General features: G+C 43.9%; 1 long non-coding RNA gene across 1 annotated transcript; it reads left to right on the forward strand.

Moving 5' to 3' along the window:
* Positions 1 to 24,829: 24,829 nt before the first annotated feature.
* Positions 24,830 to 25,836, forward strand: LOC127913717 (uncharacterized). The gene is made up of 3 exons (XR_008086542.1): positions 24,830 to 24,941; positions 25,123 to 25,198; positions 25,713 to 25,836. It is a non-coding gene; the product is annotated as an uncharacterized LOC127913717 (long non-coding RNA).
* The last annotated feature ends 317 nt before the right edge of the window (positions 25,837 to 26,153 follow it).

Here is a 26,153-nt window from a genome sequence, read left to right on the forward strand (position 1 = left end):
TTGGCAGACTCAACAGCATTGGTTTCTCAAATGACTGCCTCACCTGGTTCACCAACGATTTCTCAGACAGAGTTCAGTGTGTCAAATCAGAAGGCCTGTTGTCCGGACTTCTGGCAGTCTCTATGGGGGTGCCATAGAGTTCAATTCTCGGACCGACTCTTTCCTCTGTATACATCAATGATGTTGTTCTTGCTGCTGGTGATTCTCTGATCCACCTCTACGCAGACGACACCATTCTGTATACTTCTGGCCCTTCTTTGGACACTGTGTTAACAAACCTCCAGACAAGCTTCAATGCCATACAACTCTCCTTCCGTGGCCTCCAACTGCTCTTAAATGCAAGTAAAACTAAATGCATGCTCTTCAACTGGCCGCTGCCCGCACCCGTCCGCCCGACTAGCATCACTACTCTGGACGGTTCTGAGTTAGAATATGTGGACATCTACAAATACCTAGGTGTCTGGTTAGACTGTAACCTCTCCTTCCAGACTCACATTAAGCATCTCCAATCCAAAACTAAATCTAGAGTCGGCTTCCTATTTCGCAACAAAGCATCCTTCACTCATCCTGCCAAACATACCGTCGTAAAAACTGACTATCCTACCGATCCTCGACTTCGGCCATGTCATTTACAAAATAGCCTCCAACACTCTACTCAGCAAATTGGATGCAGTCTATCACAGTGCCATCCGTTTTATCACCAAAGCCCCATATACTACCCATCACTGCGACCTATATGCTCTCGATGGCTGGCCCTCGCTACATATTCGTCGCCAGACCCACTGGCTCCAGGTCATCTATAAGTCTTTGCTAGATAAAGCCCCGCCTTATCTCAGCTCACTGGTCACCATAGCAACACCCACCCGTAGCACGCGCTCCAGCAGGTATATCTCACTGGTCACCCCAAAGCCAATTCCTCCTTCGGCCGCCTTTCCTTCCAATTCTCTGCTGCCAATAACTGGAACGAAACGGAAAAATCACTGAAGCTGGAGACTCATATCTCCCTCACTAACTTTCAGCATCAGCTGTCAGAGCAGCTCTCAGATCACTGCACCTGTACACAGCCCATCTGTAAATAGCTCATCCAACTACCTCATCCCCATACTGTTATTTTTTATTTATTTTGCTCCTTTGCACCCCAGTATCTCTACTTGCACACTCATCCTCTGCACATCTATCACTCCAGTGTTAATGCTAAATTGTAATTATTTCTCCACTATGGCCTATTTATTGCCTTACCTCCCTAATCGTACTACATTTGCATACACTGTACATATACTTTTTCTATTGTGTTATTGACTGTATGTTTGTTTATTCCATGTGTAACTCTGTGTTGTTGTTTGTGTCGCACTGCTTTGCTTTATCTTGGCCAGGTCGCAGTTGTAAATAAAGGTGAAATAAATCAAATATAAAAATAAGATATACCTCAGTGGTGGTAGGAATTAATAACTGTCCCCCCCTCGGCTTAATGCCCACCGACATCATATTAAGTCAAATAAGAGCAAAGAGAAAGAATTCGGCAGACAGTGGGAGGGTCGTCACAACACAATCACACACACGAGCATCATAGCCCATCATTGTCACCTAGAAGATTCTGGATAAACAAAGGAAAGGAGCACTCTGTAGCCTTACTATATAGTGTTAGCTCATCACAGACACGGACACAGACACACCCACATCTCTGCCCTGGAACTGTGAACGTGTGTAAAATCCTTAAATAGAACCACATAGGGTTGTCACGGTACCACTATCGCGATACTCAGAAGTTCAGCATCGTGGCAAGGAAACAAAACATGAAGCGGACTGATTTCCTCTCCGAAACAAGCAGCCTTATGTTGTCCCCCAGATTCACATGTTTATGTTCCAGGCTACAGCACAATATTTTCCATACCGCTGGTTTTAAAGGCTCAAAGAGTTTAATCTGCTTCGTGTTTTCCTTGTTGCCACGTAGGATCACCATACTGATATCATGACATAAAAATCTCTGCTCGGGAACTGTGAATTAAATGAATAAAGTTAAAATCCTTTAAAGAGAAACACTTTCCAAACAGAGACAAGACTGCACACACAAAACACAAAGAAAATGATAACACTCTCTCATACACACATACACACACACACACACTCTCTCTCTCTCCTTTCCCACACTCTCAACAAACTCTTGGAAAACATGTAAATGTTATTTATGATTGAAAGCCCATTCAGATGGAGAGTAGCTCTTCTACTCTGTAAAGTGGTGTGTGTGAAGTGGTGGACTATATGAATACAGGGCCCAGGGCTGGAAGTGTTAGCTCTCCGTCAGACTCTTTGATAAAGGATGAGTCCCAAGTGCACTCTATTCCCTACGTAGTGCACTACTGTTAACTGTGGGCCCTGTTCTAAAGCACTATGAATAAGGCAGCATTTGGGACTCCTACTGAGTTAATCTCCCAGAATCCGCTCCACGACACGTACTCTATGCATGAATACATTTCAGCCAACAAATAGGTGTCTATTACCTTTGAAAATAAAAGTTAAAAGCTACAGTTGATTGGTTGTAAAATGCTGACAAGTCGTTTCCCTATTTATAGTGGAGTGCATAAAGAAGACAGACTGACCGGGTGACAGACTGACCGGGTGACAGACTGACCGGGTGACAGACTGATCGGGTGACAGACTGACCGGGTGACAGACTGATCGGGTGAGAGACTGACCGGGTGACAGACTGACCGGGTGACAGACTGACCGGGTGACAGACTGATGGGGTGACAGACTGACCGGGTGACAGACTGACCGGGTGACAGACTGATCGGGTGACAGACTGACCGGGTGACAGACTGACCGGGTGACAGACTGACCGGGTGACAGACTGACCGGGTGACAGACTGATGGGGTGACAGACTGACCGGGTGACAGACTGACCGGGTGACAGACTGACCGGGTGACAGACTGATGGGGTGACAGACTGACCGGGTGACAGACTGACCGGGTGACAGACTGATGGGGTGACAGACTGACCGGGTGACAGACTGACCGGGTGACAGACTGACCGGGTGACAGACTGACCGGGTGACAGACTGACCGAGTGACAGACTGACCGGGTGACAGACTGACCGGGTGACAGACTGACCGGGTGACAGACTGATCGGGTGACAGACTGACCGGGTGATAGACTGATGGGGTGACAGACTGACCGGGTGACAGACTGACCGGGTGACATACTGACCAAGTGACAGGCTGATTGGGTGACAAACTGACCGGGTGACAGACTGACCGGGTGACAGACTGACCGAATGACAGACTGACCAAGTGACAGACTGACCGGGTGACAGACTGACCGGGTGACAGACTGATCGGGTGACAGACTGATGGGGTGACAGACTGATCGGGTGACAGACTGACCGGGTGACAGACTGACCGGGTGACAGACTGACCGGGTGACAGACTGACCGGGTGACATACTGACCAAGTGACAGGCTGATCGGGTGACAAACTGACCGAGTGACAGACTGACCGGGTGACAGACTGACCGAATGACAGACTGACCAAGTGACAGACTGACCGGGTGACAGACTGACCGGGTGACAGACTGATCGGGTGACAGACTGATGGGGTGACAGACTGATCGGGTGACAGACTGACCGGGTGACAGACTGCCTGGGTGAAAAGCTATGATTTCTTATTGATGATTTGAGACAACTGAGACATGGATTGTGTATGTGTGCTCTTCAGAGGGTGAATAGTGTGTGTCAAGAACTGCAATGCTGCTGGGATTTTCACACTCAACGGTTTCTCGTGTGTATCAAGAATGGTCCACCACCTGAAGGACATCCAGCCAACTTGACGCAACTGTGGGAAGCTTTGGAGTCAACATGGGCCAGCTTCCCTGTGGAACGTTTTCCACACCTTGTAGAGTCCATGCACCGACGACATGAGGCTGAAGGGGGTGCAACTCAATATTAGGAATGTTTCCTTAATTATTGTAACACTCAGTGTATGTTCTACTTTCACTATTCAAGCATCATCATCTACAGACATCTCTACAGCCCAATGTTTTATGTACAGTTGAAGTCGGAGTTTACATACACCTTGGCCAAATACCTTTAAACTCAGTGTTTTCACAATACTTGACATTTAATCCTAGTAAAAATTCCCTGTCTTAGGTCAGTTAGGATCACCACTTTATTTTAAGAATGTGAAATGTCAGAATAATAGTATAGAGAATGATTTATTTCAGCTTTTATTTCTTTCATCACATTCCCAGTGGGTCAGAAGTTTACATACACTCAATTAGTATTTGGTAGCATTGCCTTTAAATTGTTTAACTTGGGTCAAACGTTCGGGGAGCCTTCCACAAGCTTCCCACAATAGGTTGGGTGAATTCTGGCCCATTCCTCCTGACAGAGCTGGTGTAACTGAGTCAGGTTGGTAGGACTCCTTCCTCGCACACGCTTTTTCAGTTCTGCCCACAAATGGACTTTGTTGTCCAGCCATTTTGCCACAGCTTTGGAAGTATACTTGGGGTCATTGTCCATTTGGAAGACCCATTTGCGACCATGCTTTAACTTCCTGACTGATGTCTTATGAGGTTGCTACAATATATACACATAATTGTCCTGCCTCATGATGCCATCTATTTTGTGAAGTGCACCAGTCCCTCCTGCAGTAAAGCACCCCACAACATGATGCTGCCACCCCCGTGCTTCGCGGTTGGGATGGTGTTCTTCGGCTTGCAAGCCTCCTCCTTTTTCCTCCAAACATAACAATGGTCATTATGGCCAAACAGATCTATTTTGTTTCATCAGACCAGAGGACATTTCTCCAAAAGTACAATCTTTGTCCCCATGTGCAGTTCAAACCGTAGTCTGGCTTTTTCTGGTGGTTTAGGTGCAGTGGCTTCTTCCTTGCTGAGTGGCCTTTCAGGCTATGTCGATATAGGACTCGTTTTACTGTGGATATAGATACTTTTGTACCTGTTTCCTCCAGCATCTTCACAAGGTCCTTCGCTGTTGTTCTGGGATTGATTTGCACTTTTCGCACCAAAGTACGTTCATCTCTAGGAGACAGAATGCGTCTCCTTCCTGAGTGGTATGATGCCTGCGTGGTACCATGGTGTTTATACTTGCGTACTATTGTTTGTACAGATGAACGCGGTAACTTCAGGCGTTTGGAAATTGCTCCCAAGGATGAACCAGACTATTGGAGGTCTACCATTTTTTTTCTGAGGTCTTGGCTGATTTATTTTGATTTTCCCATGATGTCAAGCAAGGAGGCACTGAGTTTGAAGGTAGGCCTTGAAATACATCCACAGGCACACCTCCAATTGACTCATGTGATGTCAATTAACCTATCAGAAGCTTCTAAAGCCATGACATCATTTTCTGGAATTTTCCAAGCTGTTTAAAAGTCACAGTCAACTTAGTGTATGAAACTACTGACCCATTGGAATTGTGATACAGTGAATTATAAGTGAAATTATCAGTCTAAACAATTGTTGGAAAAATTACTTGTGTCATTCACAAAGTAGATGTCCTAACCGACTTGCCCAAACTATAGTTTGTTAACAAGACATTTGTGGAGTGGTTGAAAAGCAAGTTGTGATGACTCCAACCTAAGAGTATGTTAACTTCCGTCTTCAACTGAATATACAGGTAACCGCCAAAATAAAGGAAACACCAACATAGTGTCTTAATAGGCCGTTGGGCCTCCAACCAGAACAGCTTCAATTCAATCATAGATTGTGGAGGGATGCGACACCATTCTTCCACAAGAAATTCCATAATTTAATGTTTTGTTGATGGTGGTGGAAAACTCTGCCTCAGGCGTCATTCCAGAATCTACCAAAAGTGTTTGGTTGAGATCTGGTGACTGAGACATCCATGGCATATGACTTACATCATTTTCATGCTCATCAAACCATTCAGTGCCCTGTGGATGGGGGCGTTGTTATCCTGGAAGAGACCACGTAGGTGATCACTCAGAATGGCTGTGTATTTACTGGCATTTAAGGGGTTGAGGAGACCTAAACCATGACAGGAAAAATGCACCATCACAGAACCGTCATTTACTCATGTGTTTTCTTCCTTTTGGTAGTTACATGTATGTATCTCTAACATGACATCAAATGTTTCCTTAATTTTGACAGTTACCCATATGTATCTCTAACATCAAGTGTTTCCTTAATTTTGGTAGTTTCCTTGGCATCTGACAAACTCCAGATTTGTTTGTGGGAGAACCCATTTGCAATGCTCCAGAGTCTAATGGCGGCGAGCTTTACACCACTCCAGCCGAAGCTTGGCATTGCGCATGGTGATCTTAGGCTTGTGTGCGGCTGCTCGGCCATGGAAACCTATTTCACGAAGCTCCCGATGAACAGTTCTTGTGCTGACATTGCTTCCAGAGGCAGTTTGGAACTGGTAGTGAGTGTTGCAACTGAGGACAGATGACTTTCACGTGCTCACGTTTCAGCTCTTGGCGGTCCCTTTCTGTGAGCTTGTGTGACCTACCACTTCGCAGCTGAGCCGTTGTTGCTCCTAGACGTTACCACTTCACAGTAACAGCACTAGCAGGGCTTACAATTTTCATAAAATAACTTGTTGGAAAGGTGCCACCCATCATATTTCCTGTCATCAACCTCTTGCCTGATCTCCCAGACTATACCATTAGCCTTTCCCCTGCCTCTACTGTTACCTGTTTGGTCTCCCTGTGTATGACCTTCTGCCAGCCCCTGGACCCAGCTACCTGCCTCCTCCTGTGGTCCTTTTCCTAATAAACACCTGCTGCGCCCTGCGCTTGAAACCAGAGTCTGTCTCCCATCGTGTTCATTACCCTGTCCACATACTTTTCTAATCTTTATTTTCGGGGGGGTTCTACTAATCTATGAGGAATTGATTTAAGAGAGTCACACCAATGATCATTTTGTGATTTGGAATTTTAAGACCCCCTAGAAGTATACAAAAATATATATACAAAAATTATTTGATTAACATTTTTATATCGCCTTACTGTTAAAAACCAGGAAGTTTGTTCTTAAGTGTCTGTCCGTATTCTGATAGATATAAGAAAGATCAGGAACCATATTATTTAACCCCTTATTTTTGTCACTAAACAGTCTCCATATATACAATACTTCCATCATTTTTTTAACAACTACCGTGGGACCTTCAGAAGAGTCTTGTGAGACCTGTGGGCTTCGTAGAGCAAAACAGACTGACCTACTGTGTGCGTGTTTGTCAGAGTCTCACCTTTCATATTAGTGTGTAGCCCAAAACACTACAGAGCTGGCAGATCGGCTGTACCAACTTCGTAGATCAAAACAAAGAACACCACCATGTTGGTGAGAATCTCATCTTTCCATAGAGGGGTCATAATAGGGGGTCATAATAGAGGGTCATAATAGAGGGGTCCTAATAGAGGGTCATAATAGAGGGTCATAATAGAGGGTCATAATAGAGGGGTCCTAATAGGGGGTCATAATAGAGGGTCATAATAGAGGGTCATAATAGAGGTTCATAATAGAGGGGTCCTAATAGGGGGTCATAATAGAGGGTCATAATAGAGGGGTCATAATAGAGGGTCATAATAGAGGGTCATAATAGAGGGGTCCTAATAGGGGGTCATAATAGAGGGGTCATAATAGAGGGGGCATAATAGAGGGTCATAATAGAGGGTCATAATAGAGGGGTCCTAATAGGGGGTCATAATAGAGGGTCATAATAGAGGGGTCATAATAGAGGGTCATAATAGAGGGTCATAATAGAGGGGTCATAATAGAGGGGTCATAATAGGGGGTCATAATAGAGGGTCATAATAGGGGGGTCATAATAGAGGGTCATAATAGGGGGTCATAATAGGGGGTAATAATAGAGGGGTCATAATAGAGGGGTCATAATAGAGGGGTCATAATAGGGGGTCATAATAGGGGGTCATAATAGGGGTCATAATAGAGGGGTCATAATAGGGGGGTCATAATAGAGGGTCATAATAGGGGGTCATAATAGGGGGTCATAATAGAGGGGTCATAATAGAGGGGTCATAATAGATGGTCATAATAGAGGGTCATAATAGAGGGGTCCTAATAGGGGGTCATAATAGGGGGGTCATAATAGGGGGTCGTAATAGAGGGTCATAATAGAGGGTCATAATAGAAGGGTCCTAATAGGGGGTCATAATAGGGGGTCATAATAGAGGGTCATAATAGAGGGTCATAATAGGGGGGTCATAATAGAGGGGTCATAATAGAGGGGTCATAATAGAGGGGTCATAATAGAGGGTCATAATAGAGGGTCATAATAGAGGGGTCATAATAGAGGGGTCATAATAGGGGGGTCATAATAGAGGGGTCATGGGTCATAATAGAGGGTCATAATAGAGGGTCATAATAGAGGGGTCATAATAGAGGGGTCATAATAGAGGGGTCATAATAGAGGGTCATAATAGAGGGTCATAATAGAGGGGTCATAATAGGGGGTCATAATAGAGGGGTCCTAATAGGGGGTCATAATAGGGGGTCATAATAGGGGGTCATAATAGAGGGGTCATAATAGGGGGTCGTAATAGAGGGGTCATAATAGAGGGGTCATAATAGAGGGGTCATAATAGAGGGTCATAATAGAGGGGTCCTAATAGGGGGTCATAATAGAGGGGTCATAATAGAGGGGTCATAATAGAGGGTCATAATAGAGGGGTCCTAATAGGGGGTCATAATAGAGGGTCATAATAGAGGGTCATAATAGAGGGGTCCTAATAGGGGGTCATAATAGAGGGGTCATAATAGAGGGGTCATAATAGAGGGTCATAATAGGGGGTCATAATAGAGGGGTCCTTATAGAGGGGTCATAATAGAGGGTCATAATAGAGGGTCATAATAGAGGGGTCATAATAGAGGGGTCATAATAGAGGGGTCATAATAGGGGGTCATAATAGAGGGGTCATAATAGAGGGTCATAATAGAGGGGTCATAATAGAGGGGTCATAATAGAGGGGTCATAATAGAGGGGTCATAATAGAGGGGTCATAATAGAGGGTCATAATAGAGGGGTCATAATAGAGGGGTCATAATAGGGGGTCATAATAGGGGTCATAATAGAGGGTCATAATAGGGGGTCGTAATAGAGGGGTCATAATAGAGGGGTCATAATAGAGGGTCATAATAGAGGGGTCATAATAGAGGGGTCATAATAGGGGGTCATAATAGGGGGTCATAATAGGGGGTCATAATAGAGGGGTCATAATAGAGGGGTCATAATAGAGGGGTCATAATAGGGGGTCATAATAGGGGGTCATAATAGAGGGGTCATAATAGGGGGTCATAATAGAGGGTCATAATAGAGGGGTCATAATAGGGGGTCATAATAGAGGGGTCATAATAGAGGGTCATAATAGAGGGGTCATAATAGAGGGGTCATAATAGAGGGGTCATAATAGAGGGGTCATAATAGGGGCCCAACCGTTAAGACGATACAGACAATGTTGTGAGACAGATTTTTGGGACGTGTCATGGTCCTGATAAACACCGTTCTATATATGTTTTCATAATTGTATAATTAATAAACGTTTCTTTTTTTTTAATCCCACTGAAAACCGGTGTTTCTATGTTAAACTGAAAGGTCTCAACGGGTGATTTGGCCCCTTTATCAGCCTCTCTCCCCTCCGACACAAGGTCACAAATCAACAGCTGTCAGCAGGGCCCATAAATCAGCAGCTCCCCACTACTCCACAGCCTCCTTGACACCTACATGTTAACAGCGACCCAAAAACTGAGAACCTAAACTCTGAGAACTCCTTTTGCAATACAACTTTAAAAGCGTAATAAATAAAAAAAATCCATATTTATACGTTACCTCTGCTCACGCATTGAGACATGAATCAGAGACGCTAGTCTACCAAGAGACTCATCTAGCGATTCCATTCCTTCCTGTAATTTGCACGAAGATTCAGGCAGAAGTCATTGGAAAATGGTCACGTTCTAAGCTACAGGAATACATCTTATTTTTGAGTAAAAGTTGAGTATCTTGTTATTCTATTTAGAATCTTCTATATCGACTACTTTCCATTCCGTGTCCACGTTCATCAGCAATATAAACAACCTGTGAACGATTTGTTACTTATAGATCTTTTTGAATAATTCCTTTTGTTATAATTTACTTTAGGATGTTGAACCCCCCCAGATCAGATTAAACCTCTCACCTGGATGAAACCATTTATCAGTCACGTTCTTTTGTCCTCACCTACAGGCACTCATGGTTGGCTGACCTAGTGTCGTATACCCTATTTTCAGCCAACGCAAACAACGCTACTTAGGATATCTAGTTTATTTAAATGGTATACTGACTCACAAATCCTGAACATGCTGCAAAGCAAAGGACCCTGTTTATAGTGTCTGTAGGATATATTGGGGCTAAAATAAATAATAATCTACCACCTAACTACTAGACGTTAACATAATTGTATTTATTTCACATTTCAGGAAGGAAAGTGTATCCTCTCTCTTTGATGACAAAGAAGATAAGTACTACTACTCACCACAGCTGTGTCTCTGATCAGAGATCCCATTTGCATCCCGATAAAAACATTCAAAAGGTATCTGTACAGCCCCCTTTAATGTGACATGTATTTTCCTTGCCTGTCTTTTATTATGTTGTGTATGTTTGAGTCTGGAACAGAATGGGCCGTGGACCTGTGTTCAGAGCTGCTACAAATAAAATAATTGAATTATTCAAATGCACCTCAGCATCTGTTGTTTAAAAGAGTTACCATCTCCTGAATTAAACACTATCCGGTATGTACCTATAACATCCATAAAACAGTCAACATATTAATCATAACCTCTTATCATGTCATCATTCTGAACAGTCGTAACCTTCTTGGATCTGCAAAAACCCAAGCCTTACTCGTGATACACAGTTTGGTTTAATTATTTATTCACAAGTTAGCTAAATAATAACACAGAATAAACATAACAGGGGAGGGGAGGCGAGAGAGGGAGAGAAAGTCCCTGACTAACAACAACAACATAACTGCTTGTTTACCAATAAGAAAGAAAGTTGTTGTTGTTGTTGTTGTTGTTGTTGTTGTTGTTGTTGTTGTTGTTGTTGTTGTTGTTGTTGTTGTTGTTGTTGTTGTTGTTGTTGTTGTTGTTGTTGTTGTTGTTGTTGTTGTTGTTGTTGTTGTTGTTGTTGTTGTTGTTGTTGTTGTTGTTGTTGTTGTTGTTGTTGTTGTTGTTGTTGTTGTTGTTGTTGTTGTTGTTGTTGTTGTTGTTGTTGTTGTTGCTGTTGTTGTTGTTGTTGTTGTTGTTGTTGTTGTTGTTGTTGTTGTTGTTGTTGTTGTTGTTGTTGTTGTTGTTGTTGTTGTTGTTGTTGTTGTTGTTGTTGTTGTTGAAAGAAAGAAAGAAAGAAAGAAAGAAAGGAAGAAGAAAGGAAGGAAGGAAGGAAGGAAGGAAGGAAGGAAGGAAGAAAGGAAGGAAGGAAGGAAGGAAGGAAGGAAGGAAGGAAGGAAGGAAGGAAGGAAGGAAGAAAGGAAGAAAGGAAGAAAGGAAGAAAGGAAGAAAGGAAGAAAGGAAGAAAGGAAGAAAGGAAGGAAGAAAGGAAGGAAGAAAGGAAGGAAGAAAGGAGATACTAATCGTTGATACATTTGGAAACTACTCTCACAGTAATCATTTACTTTGCACACGAACCACCGCCAGTTTCAAAAGCGGTTCGTGCTTCTCAGTTTCACGCTGACATCAATCCACAGTTTCTGGTTAGGGAAGGTTTTAATGATCACAAAGGCTACGACATCTCCGATGCACTTGCTAATAAACTCACTGAATCAGCGTATTCATCAATGTGGTTGTCCGACGCTATCCGGAACATATCCCAGTCCACGTGATCAAAGCAATCTTCAGGAGTGGAATCGGATTGGTCGAACCACCGTTGAACAGACCTGAGCACGGGCGTTTCCTGTTTTAGTTTCTGTCTATAGGCTGGGAGCAACAAAATGGAGTCGTGGTCAGATTTACTGAAAGGAGGGAGGGCTTTGTATGCGTCGTGGAAGAGTATCAATGAACAGCTGGGGCCTTGGTGAACAGCTGAGGCCTTGGTGAACAGCTGAGGCCTTGGTGAACAGCTGGGGCCTTGGTGAACAGCTGGGGCCTTGGTGAACAGCTGGGGCCTTGGTGAACAGCTGAGGCCTTGGTGAACAGCTGAGGCCTTGGTGAACAGCTGGGGCCTTGATGAACAGCTGGGGCCTTGGTGAACAGCTGGGGCCTTGGTGAACAGCTGGGGCCTTGGTGAACAGCTGGGGCCTTGGTGAACAGCTGGGGCCTTGATAAACAGCTGGGGCCTTGATAAACAGCTGGGGCCTTGATAAACAGCTGGGGCCTTGATGAACAGCTGGGGCCTTGATGAACAGCTGGGGCCTTGGTGAACAGCTGGGGCCTTGATGAACAGCTGGGGCCTTGATAAACAGCTGGGGCCTTGATAAACAGCTGGGGCCTTGATAAACAGCTGGGGCCTTGGTGAACAGCTGGGGCCTTGGTGAACAGCTGGGGCCTTGATGAACAGCTGGGGCCTTGATAAACAGCTGGGGCCTTGATAAACAGCTGGGGCCTTGATAAACAGCTGGGGCCTTGGTGAACAGCTGGGGCCTTGGTGAACAGCTGGGGCCTTGGTGAACAGCTGGGGCCTTGGTGAACAGCTGAGGCCTTGATGAACAGCTGGGGCCTTGGTGAACAGCTGGGGCCTTGGTGAACAGCTGGGGCCTTGGTGAACAGCTGGGGCCTTGGTGAACAGCTGAGGCCTTGGTGAACAGCTGGGGCCTTGGTGAACAGCTGAAGCCTTGATGAACAGCTGAGGCCTTGATGAACAGCTAGGGTCAAGGTGAACAGCTGAGTAGTTAGAATCAGGTTTGGTAGCACTGAGCTAGAAAATAACATTCTGCACAACGCTGTGGATTGTCAAGAGCCATTTAGATAACTCCTGATACAAACACTGCAACAAATGACAAACTGCTGAGAAACACCTGTAAAATACAGTCATTAGACAAGTATGCTGCTGCCATTTACAAATCTAAAATTGGATAATTCTGTACACATCCATCTCCAGTAAAACAACATACATTCCCACATTTATAAATAGCAGTATAAATATGAAAACAGGTGGGACTACTCCCAGATGTGAAACAGAACATACAGGAGATGTTAAGTATTGATAGTGTGCATTTGAATTGACATAAGATGCTTTTCAGTTCCACACGGACCAGCTTGCATTTCCCCGTGACAGGCACGTTCCCACAATCCCCCACTCTGCCATAACGCACTGTGTCCCTAGGCAGTACCGTAGGGATGGCGTTCATCTCACGGATGAGGGCCTCTTTCATTCGAGTCTGAAAGCTGGTCTCTCCGTCTCTAGCAAGACGCATGCAGTAGTACACATCACCACGCTCACTGCCCCTTTCCTGCCACTCCACCAACCCAAAGGCTCTTTAAAGAACCTTCTGAGGGGAGGGGAGGGAGGGGGGAGGGAGGGAGGGAGGGGAGGGAGGGAGGGAGGGAGGGGGGAGGGAGAGAGGGAGGGAGGGAGGGAGGGAGGGAGAGGGAGGGAGGGAGAGGAGGGAGGGAGGGAGAGAGAGAGGGAGGGAGGGAGGGAGGGAGAGGAGGGAGGGAGGGAGGGAGGGAGGGAGGGAGGGAGAGGGAGGGAGAGGAGGGAGGGAGGGAGGGAGGGAGGGAGAGGAGGGAGGGAGGGAGGGAGGGAGGGGAGGGAGGGAGGGAGGAGGGAGGGAGAGGAGGGAGGGAGGGAGGGAGGGAGGGAGGGAGGGGAGGGAGAGGAGGGAGGGAGAGAGAGAGGGAGGGAGGGAGGGAGAGGAGGGAGGGAGGGAGGGAGGGAGGGAGGGAGGGAGGGAGGGAGGGAGGGAGGGAGGGAGGGAGGGAGGGAGGGAGGAGAGGGAGGGGAGGGAGGGAGGGAGGGAGGGAGGGAGGGAGGGAGGGAGGGAGGGAGGGAGGGAGGGAGGGAGAGAGAGGAGGGAGGGAGGGGAGGGGAGAGAGGGAGGGAGGGAGGGAGAGGGAGGGAGGGAGAGGAGGGAGGGAGGGAGGGAGAGAGAGAGGGAGGGAGGGAGGGGAGAGGAGGGAGGGAGGGAGGGAGGGAGGGAGGGAGAGGAGGGAGAGGAGGGAGGGAGGGAGGGAGGGAGAGGAGGGAGGGAGGGAGGGAGGGAGGGAGGGAGGGAGGGAGGGAGGGAGGGAGGGGAGGGAGAGGAGGGAGGGAGGGGTGGGAGGGGTGGGAGGGAGGGAGGGAGAGGAGGGAGGGAGGGAGGGAGGGAGGGAGAGGAGGGAGGGAGGGAGGGAGGGAGGGAGAGGAGGGAGAGGAGGAGGGAGGGAGGGAGGGAGGGAGAGGAGGGAGAGGAGGGAGGGAGGGAGGGAGGGAGGGAGAGGAGGGAGGGAGGGGAGGGAGGGAGGGAGAGGAGGGAGAGGAGGGAGGGAGGGAGGGAGGGAGGGAGGGAGGGAGGGAGGGAGGGAGGGAGAGGAGGGAGGGAGGGAGGGAGGGAGGGAGGGAGGAGGGAGAGGAGGGAGGGAGGGAGGGAGGGAGGGAGGGAGGGAGGGAGGGAGGGGAGGGAGAGGAGGGAGGGAGGGGTGGGAGGGGTGGGAGGGAGGGAGGGAGAGGAGGGAGGGAGGGAGGGAGGGAGAGAGAGAGAGGAGGGAGAGGAGGGCGAGTAGGGGGAGGAGGGAGGGAGGGAGGGAGGGAGGGAGGGAGGGAGGGAGAGGAGGGGGGTGGGAGGGAGGGAGGGAGGGAGGGAGAGGAGGGAGAGGAGGGAGGGAGGGAGGGAGGGAGGGAGGGAGGAGGGAGAGGAGGGAGGGAGGGGTGGGAGGGAGGGAGGGAGAGGAGGGAGGGAGGGAGGGAGGGAGAGAGAGAGAGGAGGGAGAGGAGGGCGAGTAGGGAGGGAGGGAGGGAGGGAGGGAGGGAGGGAGGGAGGGAGAGAGAGGAGGGAGAGGAGGGGAGGGGGAGGGAGGGGAGGGAGGGAGAGAGAGGAGGGAGGGAGGGGAGGGAGGGAGGGGAGGGGAGGGAGGGAGGGAGGGGAGGAGGGAGGGAGGGAGGGAGGGAGGGAGGGAGGGAGGGAGGGAGGGAGGGAGGGAGGGAGGGAGGGAGGGAGGGAGGGGTGGGAGGGAGGGCGAGTAGGGAGGGAGAGAGAGGAGGGAGAGGAGGGATGGGAGGGAGGGAGGGAGGGAGGGAGGGAGGGAGGGAGGGAGGGAGGGAGGGAGGGAGGGAGGGAGGGAGGGAGGGAGGGAGGGAGGGAGGGCTGGAGGGAGGGAGGGAGGGAGGGAGGGAGGGAGGGAGGGAGGGAGAGGGGGGAGAGGGGGAGAGGAGGGAGGGAGAGGAGGGAGAGGAGGGAGAGGAGGGAGGGAGGGGAGGGAGAGGAGGGAGAGGAGGGAGGGAGGGGAGGGAGAGGAGGGAGAGGAGGGAGGGAGGGGAGGGAGGGGAGGGAGAGGAGGGAAGGCGGTGGCTGTCAAAACTATAAAAAATAATAGTCAAAATGTATTCTCCGGGAGGCAAACCCACAATCTTCAGATCCACATGCGGTAATTCTAACCATTAGACTGCAAACCTTTTTCTTTAAAACATTGATTTCAACAGACCATTTAAATGGACAGCCTGGAAGCTTTCGTTCCAAAGTGATTTAGTTCATTCACTCAGTACCGATTGAACATTTATCTGTCTTGCTTGGTTAAAATACAACCGTCCACAGTTGATTTGCTGAAAACAGACTTATTTAAATCCCGTAGCTAACCAAGTTAGCAAGCATGTCATTTTCTGTTGACTGTACACAGCATGGCGTACAATTGAAGCAAGCAGAGGGGAGGTTCGAATCTGACCCATCCAACGTCATTGGGCGAAAGCAGGAAGGGAAGGCAGATAAAGTGTTTTTATCAAAAGAAATCCCTTTCGCATCTCAAAACACAAATCCTACTCATTACTACACGTGATTAAATTACATCACTTGTTTTTGAGCCTGACTTCACCGTCAGAAACTTCTGACCCACTGGAATTATGATACAGTGAATTATAAAAGTGAAATAATCTGTCTGTAAACATTTGCTTGCCAAAACTATCGTTTGTTTTTGTGATGTGGTTGAAAAACAAGTTTTAATGACCCCAACCTCAGTGTATGTAAACTAGTTTTAATGACTCCAACCTCAGTGTATGTAAACTAGTTTTAATGACTCCAACCTCAGTGTATGTAAACTAGTTTTAATGACTCCAACCTCAGTGTATGTAAACTAGTTTTAATGACCCCAACCTCAGTGTATGTAAACTAGTTTTAATGACCCCAACCTAAGTGTATGTAAACTAGTTTTAATGACTCCAACCTCAGTGTATGTAAACTAGTTTTAATGACTCCAACCTCAGTGTATGTAAACTAGTTTTAATGACTCCAACCTCAGTGTATGTAAACTAGTTTTAATGACTCCAACCTAAGTGTATGTAAACTAGTTTTAATGACTCCAACCTAAGTGGATGTAAACTAGTTTTAATGACTCCAACCTCAGTGTATGTAAACTAGTTTTAATGACTCCAACCTAAGTGGATGTAAACTAGTTTTAATGACTCCAACCTAAGTGTATGTAAACTAGTTTTAATGACTCCAACCTAAGTGTATGTAAACTAGTTTTAATGACTCCAACCTAAGTGTATGTAAACTAGTTTTAATGACTCCAACCTAAGTGTATGTAAACTAGTTTTATTGACTCCAACCTAAGTGTATGTAAACTAGTTTATGACTCCAACCTAAGTGTATGTAAACTAGTTTGAATGACTCCAACCTAAGTGTATGTAAACTAGTTTGAATGACTCCAACCTAAGTGTATGTAAACTAGTTTATGACTCCAACCTAAGTGTATGTAAACTAGTTTATGACTCCAACCTAAGTGTATGTAAACTAGTTTATGACTCCAACCTAAGTGTATGTAAACTAGTTTTAATGACTCCAACCTAAGTGTATGTAAACTAGTTTTAATGACTCCAACCTAAGTGTATGTAAACTAGTTTTAATGACTCCAACCTAAGTGTATGTAAACTAGTTTTAATGACTCCAACCTAAGTGTATGTAAACTAGTTTTAATGACTCCAACCTAAGTGTATGTAAACTAGTTTTAATGACTCCAACCTAAGTGTATGTAAACTAGTTTTAATGACTCCAACCTCAGTGTATGTAAACTAGTTTTAATGACTCCAACCTAAGTGTATGTAAACTAGTTTTAATGACTCCAACCTAAGTGTATGTAAACTAGTTTTAATGACTCCAACCTAAGTGTATGTAAACTAGTTTTAATGACTCCAACCTAAGTGTATGTAAACTAGTTTTAATGACTCCAACCTAAGTGTATGTAAACTAGTTTTAATGACTCCAACCTAAGTGTATGTAAACTAGTTTTAATGACTCCAACCTAAGTGTATGTAAACTAGTTTTAATGACTCCAACCTAAGTGTATGTAAACTAGTTTTAATGACTCCAACCTAAGTGTATGTAAACTAGTTTTAATGACTCCAACCTAAGTGTATGTAAACTAGTTTTAATGACTCCAACCTAAGTGTATGTAAACTAGTTTTAATGACTCCAACCTAAGTGTATGTAAACTAGTTTTAATGACTCCAACATCAGTGTATGAAAACTAGTGTTAATGACTCCAACCTAAGTGTATGTAAACTAGTTTTAATGACTCCAACCTAAGTGTATGTAAACTAGTGTTAATGACTCCAACCTAAGTGTATGTAAACTAGTTTTAATGACTCCAACATCAGTGTATGTAAACTAGTTTTAATGACCCCAACCTCAGTGTATGTAAACTAGTTTTAATGACTCCAACCTAAGTGTATGTAAACTAGTTTTAATGACTCCAACCTAAGTGTATGTAAACTAGTTTTAATGACTCCAACATCAGTGTATGTAAACTAGTTTTAATGACCCCAACCTCAGTGTATGTAAACTAGTTTTAATGACTCCAACCTCAGTGTATGTAAACTAGTTTTAATGACCCCAACCTCAGTGTATGTAAACTAGTTTTAATGACTCCAACCTCAGTGTATGTAAACTAGTTTTAATGACTCCAACCTAAGTGTATGTAAACTAGTTTTAATGACTCCAACCTAAGTGTATGTAAACTAGTTTTAATGACTCCAACCTAAGTGTATGTAAACTAGTTTTAATGACTCCAACCTAAGTGTATGTAAACTAGTTTTAATGACCCCAACCTCAGTGTATGTAAACTAGTTTTAATGACTCCAACCTAAGTGTATGTAAACTAGTTTTAATGACTCCAACCTCAGTGTATGTAAACTAGTTTTAATGACTCCAACCTAAGTGGATGTAAACTAGTGTTAATGACTCCAACCTCAGTGTATGTAAACTAGTTTTAATGACTCCAACCTCAGTGTATGTAAACTAGTTTTAATGACTCCAACCTCAGTGTATGTAAATTAGTTTTAATGACTCCAACCTAAGTGGATGTAAACTAGTTTTAATGACTCCAACCTCAGTGGATGTAAACTAGTTTTAATGACTCCAACCTCAGTGTATGTAAACTAGTTTTAATGACTCCAACCTCAGTGTATGTAAACTAGTTTTAATGACTCCAACCTCAGTGTATGTAAACTAGTTTTAATGACTCCAACCTCAGTGTATGTAAACTAGTTTTAATGACTCCAACCTCAGTGTATGTAAACTAGTTTTAATGACTCCAACCTCAGTGTATGTAAACTAGTTTTAATGACTCCAACCTAAGTGTATGTAAACTAGTTTTAATGACTCCAACCTAAGTGGATGTAAACTAGTTTTAATGACTCCAACCTCAGTGTATGTAAACTAGTTTTAATGACTCCAACCTAAGTGTATGTAAACTAGTTTTAATGACTCCAACCTAAGTGTATGTAAACTAGTGTTAATGACTCCAACCTAAGTGTATGTAAACTAGTTTTAATGACTCCAACCTAAGTGTATGTAAACTAGTTTTAATGACTCAAACCTCAGTGTATGTAAACTAGTTTTAATGACTCAAACCTAAGTGTATGTAAACTAGTTTGAATGACTCCAACCTAAGTGTATGTAAACTAGTTTTAATGACTCAACCTAAGTGTATGTAAACTAGTTTTAATGACTCCAACCTAAGTGTATGTAAACTAGTTTTAATGACTCCAACCTAAGTGTATGTAAACTAGTTTTAATGACTCCAACCTAAGTGTATGTAAACTAGTTTTAATGACTCCAACCTAAGTGTATGTAAACTAGTTTTAATGACTCCAAACTAAGTGTATGTAAACTAGTTTTAATGACTCCAACCTAAGTGTATGTAAACTAGTTTTAATGACTCCAACCTAAGTGTATGTAAACTAGTTTTAATGACTCCAACCTAAGTGTATGTAAACTAGTTTTAATGACTCCAACCTAAGTGTATGTAAACTAGTTTTAATGACTCCAACCTAAGTGTATGTAAACTAGTTTTAATGACTCCAACCTAAGTGTATGTAAACTAGTTTTAATGACTCCAACCTAAGTGTATGTAAACTAGTTTTAATGACTCCAACCTAAGTGTATGTAAACTAGTTTTAATGACTCCAACCTAAGTGTATGTAAACTAGTTTTAATGACTCCAACCTAAGTGTATGTAAACTAGTTTTAATGACTCCAACCTAAGTGTATGTAAACTAGTTTTAATGACTCCAACCTAAGTGTATGTAAACTAGTTTTAATGACTCCAACCTAAGTGTATGTAAACTAGTTTTAATGACTCCAACCTAAGTGTATGTAAACTAGTTTTAATGACTCCAACCTAAGTGTATGTAAACTAGTTTTAATGACTCCAACATCAGTGTATGAAAACTAGTGTTAATGACTCCAACCTAAGTGTATGTAAACTAGTTTTAATGACTCCAACCTAAGTGTATGTAAACTAGTTTTAATGACTCCAACCTAAGTGTATGTAAACTAGTTTTAATGACTCCAACCTAAGTGTATGTAAGCTAGTTTTAATGACCCCAACCTCAGTGTATGTAAACTAGTTTTAATGACTCCAACCTAAGTGTATGTAAACTAGTTTTAATGACTCCAACCTAAGTGTATGTAAACTAGTTTTAATGACTCCAACATCAGTGTATGTAAACTAGTTTTAATGACCCCAACCTCAGTGTATGTAAACTAGTTTTAATGACTCCAACCTCAGTGTATGTAAACTAGTTTTAATGACCCCAACCTCAGTGTATGTAAACTAGTTTTAATGACTCCAACCTCAGTGTATGTAAACTAGTTTTAATGACTCCAACCTAAGTGTATGTAAACTAGTTTTAATGACTCCAACCTAAGTGTATGTAAACTAGTTTTAATGACTCCAACCTAAGTGTATGTAAACTAGTTTTAATGACTCCAACCTAAGTGTATGTAAACTAGTTTTAATGACTCCAACCTCAGTGTATGTAAACTAGTTTTAATGACTCCAACCTAAGTGTATGTAAACTAGTTTTAATGACTCCAACCTCAGTGTATGTAAACTAGTTTTAATGACTCCAACCTCAGTGTATGTAAACTAGTTTTAATGACTCCAACCTAAGTGTATGTAAACTAGTTTTAATGACTCCAACCTCAGTGTATGTAAACTAGTTTTAATGACTCCAACCTCAGTGTATGTAAACTAGTTTTAATGACCCCAACCTAAGTGTATGTAAACTTCCTACTTCAACTGTACATAAGGACTACATGACACATGTCTTTCATCTAATGGACATAACAAAAGGAATGGTCTTGCGAATGGTCTTGCGATATATATAGGTTGTTTTCTCTGCAATTTTCTTTTTTTTTTCAAACAATTGAATCCGATGAGCTGAGCAGGCCGGGAACAGCTGAGCAGGCTGGGAACAGGCTGGGAACAGGCTGGGAACAGGATGGGAACAGGCTGGGAACAGGCTGGGAACAGGCTGGGAACAGGCTGGGAACAGGCTGGGAACTGGGAACAGGATGGGAACAGGCTGGGAACAGGCTGGGAACAGGATGGGAACAGGATGGGAACAGGCTGGGAACAGGCTGGGAACAGGATGGGAACAGGATGGGAACAGGATGGGAACAGGATGGGAACAGGATGGGAACAGGATGGGAACAGGCTGGGAACAGGCTGGGAACAGGATGGGAACAGGATGGGAACAGGATGATCCACTCCACTCTTGTCCTGCTGCAGTAGAACAGCACCAGCACCTCTGGCACTAGCATCTACCTGAAGGTTAAACAGTCGTTCAAAGCCAGGAGCAGCAAGTACAGGGGTACTACATAAGAGTGCTTTAGCAGATTCAAAAGCTACCTGACAATCAGGGGACCACACAAACGATCTAGCCGGACTGAGTAAATTGGTTAACTTATTGGATATAGGGGGCGCTCTTTTAATTTATGGATAAAAAAACGTTCCCGTTTTAAAGAAGATATTTTGTCACGAAAAGATGCTCGACTATGCATATAATTGACAGCTTTGGAAAGAAAACACTCTGACGTTTCCAAAACTGCAAAGATATTGTCTGTGAGTGCCACAGAACTAATGCTACAGGCGAAACCAAGATGAAATTTTATACAGGAAGTGCCCCAAATTTTGAATGCGCTGTGTTCCAATGTCTCCTTATATGGCTATGAATGGGTCACGAATGAGCTTAGACTTTCTGTCGTTTCCCCAAGGTGTCGACAGCATTGTGACGTATTTGTAGGCAAATCATTGGAAGATTGACCTTAAGAGACTACATCTACCAGGTGGCAGCTTGGTGTCCTCCGTTGCAATTATTGCGTAATCTCCAGCTGCGTGTATTTTTCGTTTACTTCGAGGAGAAACACAGCTGCCACGAATGATTTATCATCGAATAGATATGTGAAAAACACCTTGAGGATTGATTCTAAACAACATTTGCCATGTTTCTGTCGATATTATGGAGTTAATTTGGTAAAAAGTTTAGCGTTGTAGAGACTGCATTTTCGGATTTGTTTCTTAGCCAAACGTGATGAACAAAACGGAGCGATTTCTCCTACACAAGTAATCTTTTTGGAAAAACTGAACACTATCTAACTGAGAGTCTCCTCATTGAAAACATCCGAAGTTCTTCAAAGGTAGATTATTTTATTTGAATGCTTTTATTGTTTTTGTGAAAATGTTGCCTGCTGAATGCTAGGCTTAATGCTATGCTAGCTATCAATACTCTTACACAAATGCTTGTGTAGCTATGGTTGAAAAGCATATTTTGAAAATCTGAGATGACAGTGTTGTTAACAAAAGGCTAAGCTTGTGAGTGAATATATTTTTCATTTCATTTGCGATTTTCATGAATAGTTAACGTTGCGTTATGGTAATGAGCTTGAGGCTATAATTACGCCCCCGGATACGGGATTGCTCGACGCTAGAGGTTAATGGAGCAACTACCGCAGAGAAGTTTTTACAGAAACTACGGTAGTAGCCAACCATCCCTAACAAGCGGTGTAGCTCTCGTCTGGTGGTAGGTGCAGGGAATGCAGTTATAGCCAAGACCTTGGCATCAACAGGGCGCACCTGTCCATGGCCAACCTCTTTACCGAGATAGGTAACAGTAGCCTTCCCAAACTCGTAGGGTTTGAGAAGCAGCTGCCAAATGTTCATATACTACCCTTAGAGAGTTAACATGATCTGACCACTCAGATGAATAAATCACTAGATCATCAATGTAGGCACTACAACTGGGAATGCCAGCTAATAAGGGGTTAACCAGTCGTCAGAAAGTAGTTGGTGCATTCCGCATCCCAAAGGCCATGACAGAGTATTGTCGGAAGCTGTCTGGGGTCACAAAGGCAGAATTCTCAGAAGCACGTGAGGAGTTTGAAGCACATAGTCAGTTTCACTTATTTTCTTTTCAATTAAATAAGGACCAGAGAAACGAGCTGACAGTGAAGATCCTGGAACAGGTAATAACACCAGTACTTGGTCACGAGGCTGTAGTGGACGAGAAACAGCCGGTTTATCATAATGTCTTTTCATACTTCATAGCTTCCTTTGCGAGAGCACAGGCTTGACGTAGGCTCTCACGAAAGCGACTAACGTAGTCCAACACATTCTCGTCTCTGGTACACAACTCTTGGGACAAGAACTGTTCTTTAAGGACTTTCATTGGTCCTCTCACTGTGTGACCAAACACTAGTTCAGCCGGGCTGAAGCCTAGAGACTCCTGTACAGTTTCACGAGCAGCAAACAAAACTAGAGGAACTCCCTCATCCCAATCTTTCTCAGATTCCAAACAATATTTACGTAGCATAGACTTCAGTGTCTGATGCCAGCGTTCAAGCGCACCGTGAGACTCTGGGTGATATGCGCTTGCCACGCAGTGCGTAATTGACAAGGATTTTAACACCTGCTTGAAGAGCTTTGATAGGAAATTGGTACCTTGATCATTTTGTACCACCTTAGGTAACCCAAATGTCGTGAAGAATTGAATTAAGGCTTTACTCACTTCTGGGGCTGTAATCCTTCGCAGAGGAATGGCCTCGGGGTATCTTGTAGCCATACACATAATTGTTAACAGAAACTGGTTACCCGATTTTGTCTTCGGTAACGGTCCGACACAATCAACCACCACATGCTCGAATGGTTCACCTATGACAGGTATGGGACAAAGAGGAGCGGGAGGAATAACCTGATTTGGTTTTCCTGTTACATGACATGTCCCACAGAACTGAGCCACATCTTGTTTTAAACCTGGCCAAAAGAAATGTCGAAGGACCCGATCATAAGTCTTGGTGATTCCTAAATGACCGGACCACTGGTGATCATGAGCAAGGGATAACACATTTTGTCGAAAGGCTGTAGGAATCACTATTTGGTAAACAGCATTCCAATCTCCACCCGCGTCAACATGGGATTTCCATTTACGCACGAGGAGATTACCATCAATGAAGTAAGCCACGTTCTTCTTCTTCACATCTTCCAATGAGACGACACTATGGATTATTTTAAATATGGGACCACAAACGTATCGGGATAATTGATCTATATAATATTATTCTTCGAATTTATATTTAATAATCTATTGAGCTCACAAGTAACAAAAATAATCTATTATTATAGTGGGAGATTATAATACGGATTAAGTACCTCAATGGATTGTAAAAAGGAAATCACTCTACAAACAACTTGATCATGGATACATTAGAGCTAGTGGATATATGGAGGTTTAATATCCTGACCTAGTGGATATATGGAGGTTTAATACCCTGACCTAGTGGATATATGGAGGTTTAATACCCTGACCTAATGGATATATGGAGGTTTAATACCCTGACCTAATGGATATATGGAGGTTTAATACCCTGACCTAATGGATATATGGAGGTTTAATATCCTGACCTAGTGGATATATGGAGGTTTAATATCCTGACCTAGTGGATATATGGAGGTTTAATACCCTGACCTAGTGGATATATGGAGGTTTAATATCCTGACCTAGTGGATATATGGAGGTTTAATACCCTGACCTAGTGGATATATGGAGGTTTAATATCCTGACCTAGTGGATATATGGAGGTTTAATACCCTGACCTAGTGGATATATGGAGGTTTAATACCCTGACCTAGTGGATATATGGAGGTTTAATATCCTGACCTAGTGGATATATGGAGGTGTAATACCCTGACCTAGTGGATATATGGAGGTTTAATATCCTGACCTAGTGGATATATGGAGGTTTAATATCCTGACCTAGTGGATATCTAGTGGATATATGGAGGTTTAATATCCTGGCCTAGTGGATATCTAGTGGATATATGGAGGTTTAATATCCTGACCTAGTGAGATATACATGGAGGTTTAATATCCTGACCTAGTGAGATATACATGGAGGTTTAATATCCTGACCTAGTGAGATATACATGGAGGAGGTTTAATATCCTGACCTAGTGAGATATACATGGAGGAGGTTTAATATCCTGACCTAGTGAGATATACATGGAGGAGGTTTAATATCCTGACCTAGTGGATATATGGAGGTTTAATATCCTGACCTAGTGGATATATGGAGGTTTAATATCCTGACCTAGTGAGATATACATGGAGGAGGTTTAATATCCTGCCTGACCTAGTGGATATACATGGAGGAGGTTTAATATTCTGACCTAGTGAGATATACACGGAGGAGGTTTAATATCCTGACCTAGTGAGATATACACGGAGGAGGTTTAATATCCTGACCTAGTGAGATATACACGGAGGAGGTTTAATATCCTGACCCAGTGAGATATACACGGAGGAGGTTTAATATCCTGACCTAGTGAGATATACATGGAGGAGGTTTAATATTCTGACCTAGTGAGATATACATGGAGGTTTAATATCCTGACCTAGTGAGATATACATGGAGGAGGTTTAATATCCTGACCTAGTGAGATATACATGGAGGTTTAATATCCTGACCCAGTGAGATATAGATGGAGGTTTAATATCCTGACCTAGTGAGATATACATGGAGGAGGTTTAATATCCTGCCTGACCTAGTGGATATACATGGAGGAGGTTTAATATTCTGACCTAGTGAGATATACACGGAGGAGGTTTAATATCCTGACCTAGTGAGATATACACGGAGGAGGTTTAATATCCTGACCTAGTGAGATATACATGGAGGTTTAATATCCTGACCTAGTGAGATATACATGGAGGTTTAATATCCTGACCTAGTGAGATATACATGGAGGTTTAATATCCTGACCTAGTGAGATATACATGGAGGTTTAATATCCTGACCTAGTGAGATATACATGGAGGAGGTTTAATATCCTGACCTAGTGAGATATACATGGAGGAGGTTTAATATCCTGACCTAGTGAGATATACATGGAGGAGGTTTAATATCCTGACCTAGTGAGATACATGGAGGTTTAATATCCTGACCTAGTGAGATATACATGGAGGAGGTTTAATATTTTTTTAAATATGTCAAACATCACAGCACAATTGAAAAATATATGGCAAATGGAAACCAAACGAGGGTGGTCTATGGTGATAGGTGGGATGGTCTGAGAGAGGCTGAGGGGTGGGATTAAAGAGCTGAGGTCTATAGTGATAGGTGGGATGGGCTGAGAGAGGCTGAGGGGTGTGATTAAAGAGCTTAGGTCTATGGTGATAGGTGGGATGGGCTGAGGGGTGGGATTAAAGAGCTGAGGTCTATAG

Source organism: Oncorhynchus keta, chromosome 30 (genome assembly GCF_023373465.1).
Source record: "Oncorhynchus keta strain PuntledgeMale-10-30-2019 chromosome 30, Oket_V2, whole genome shotgun sequence".
Lineage (NCBI taxonomy): Eukaryota > Metazoa > Chordata > Actinopteri > Salmoniformes > Salmonidae > Oncorhynchus > Oncorhynchus keta.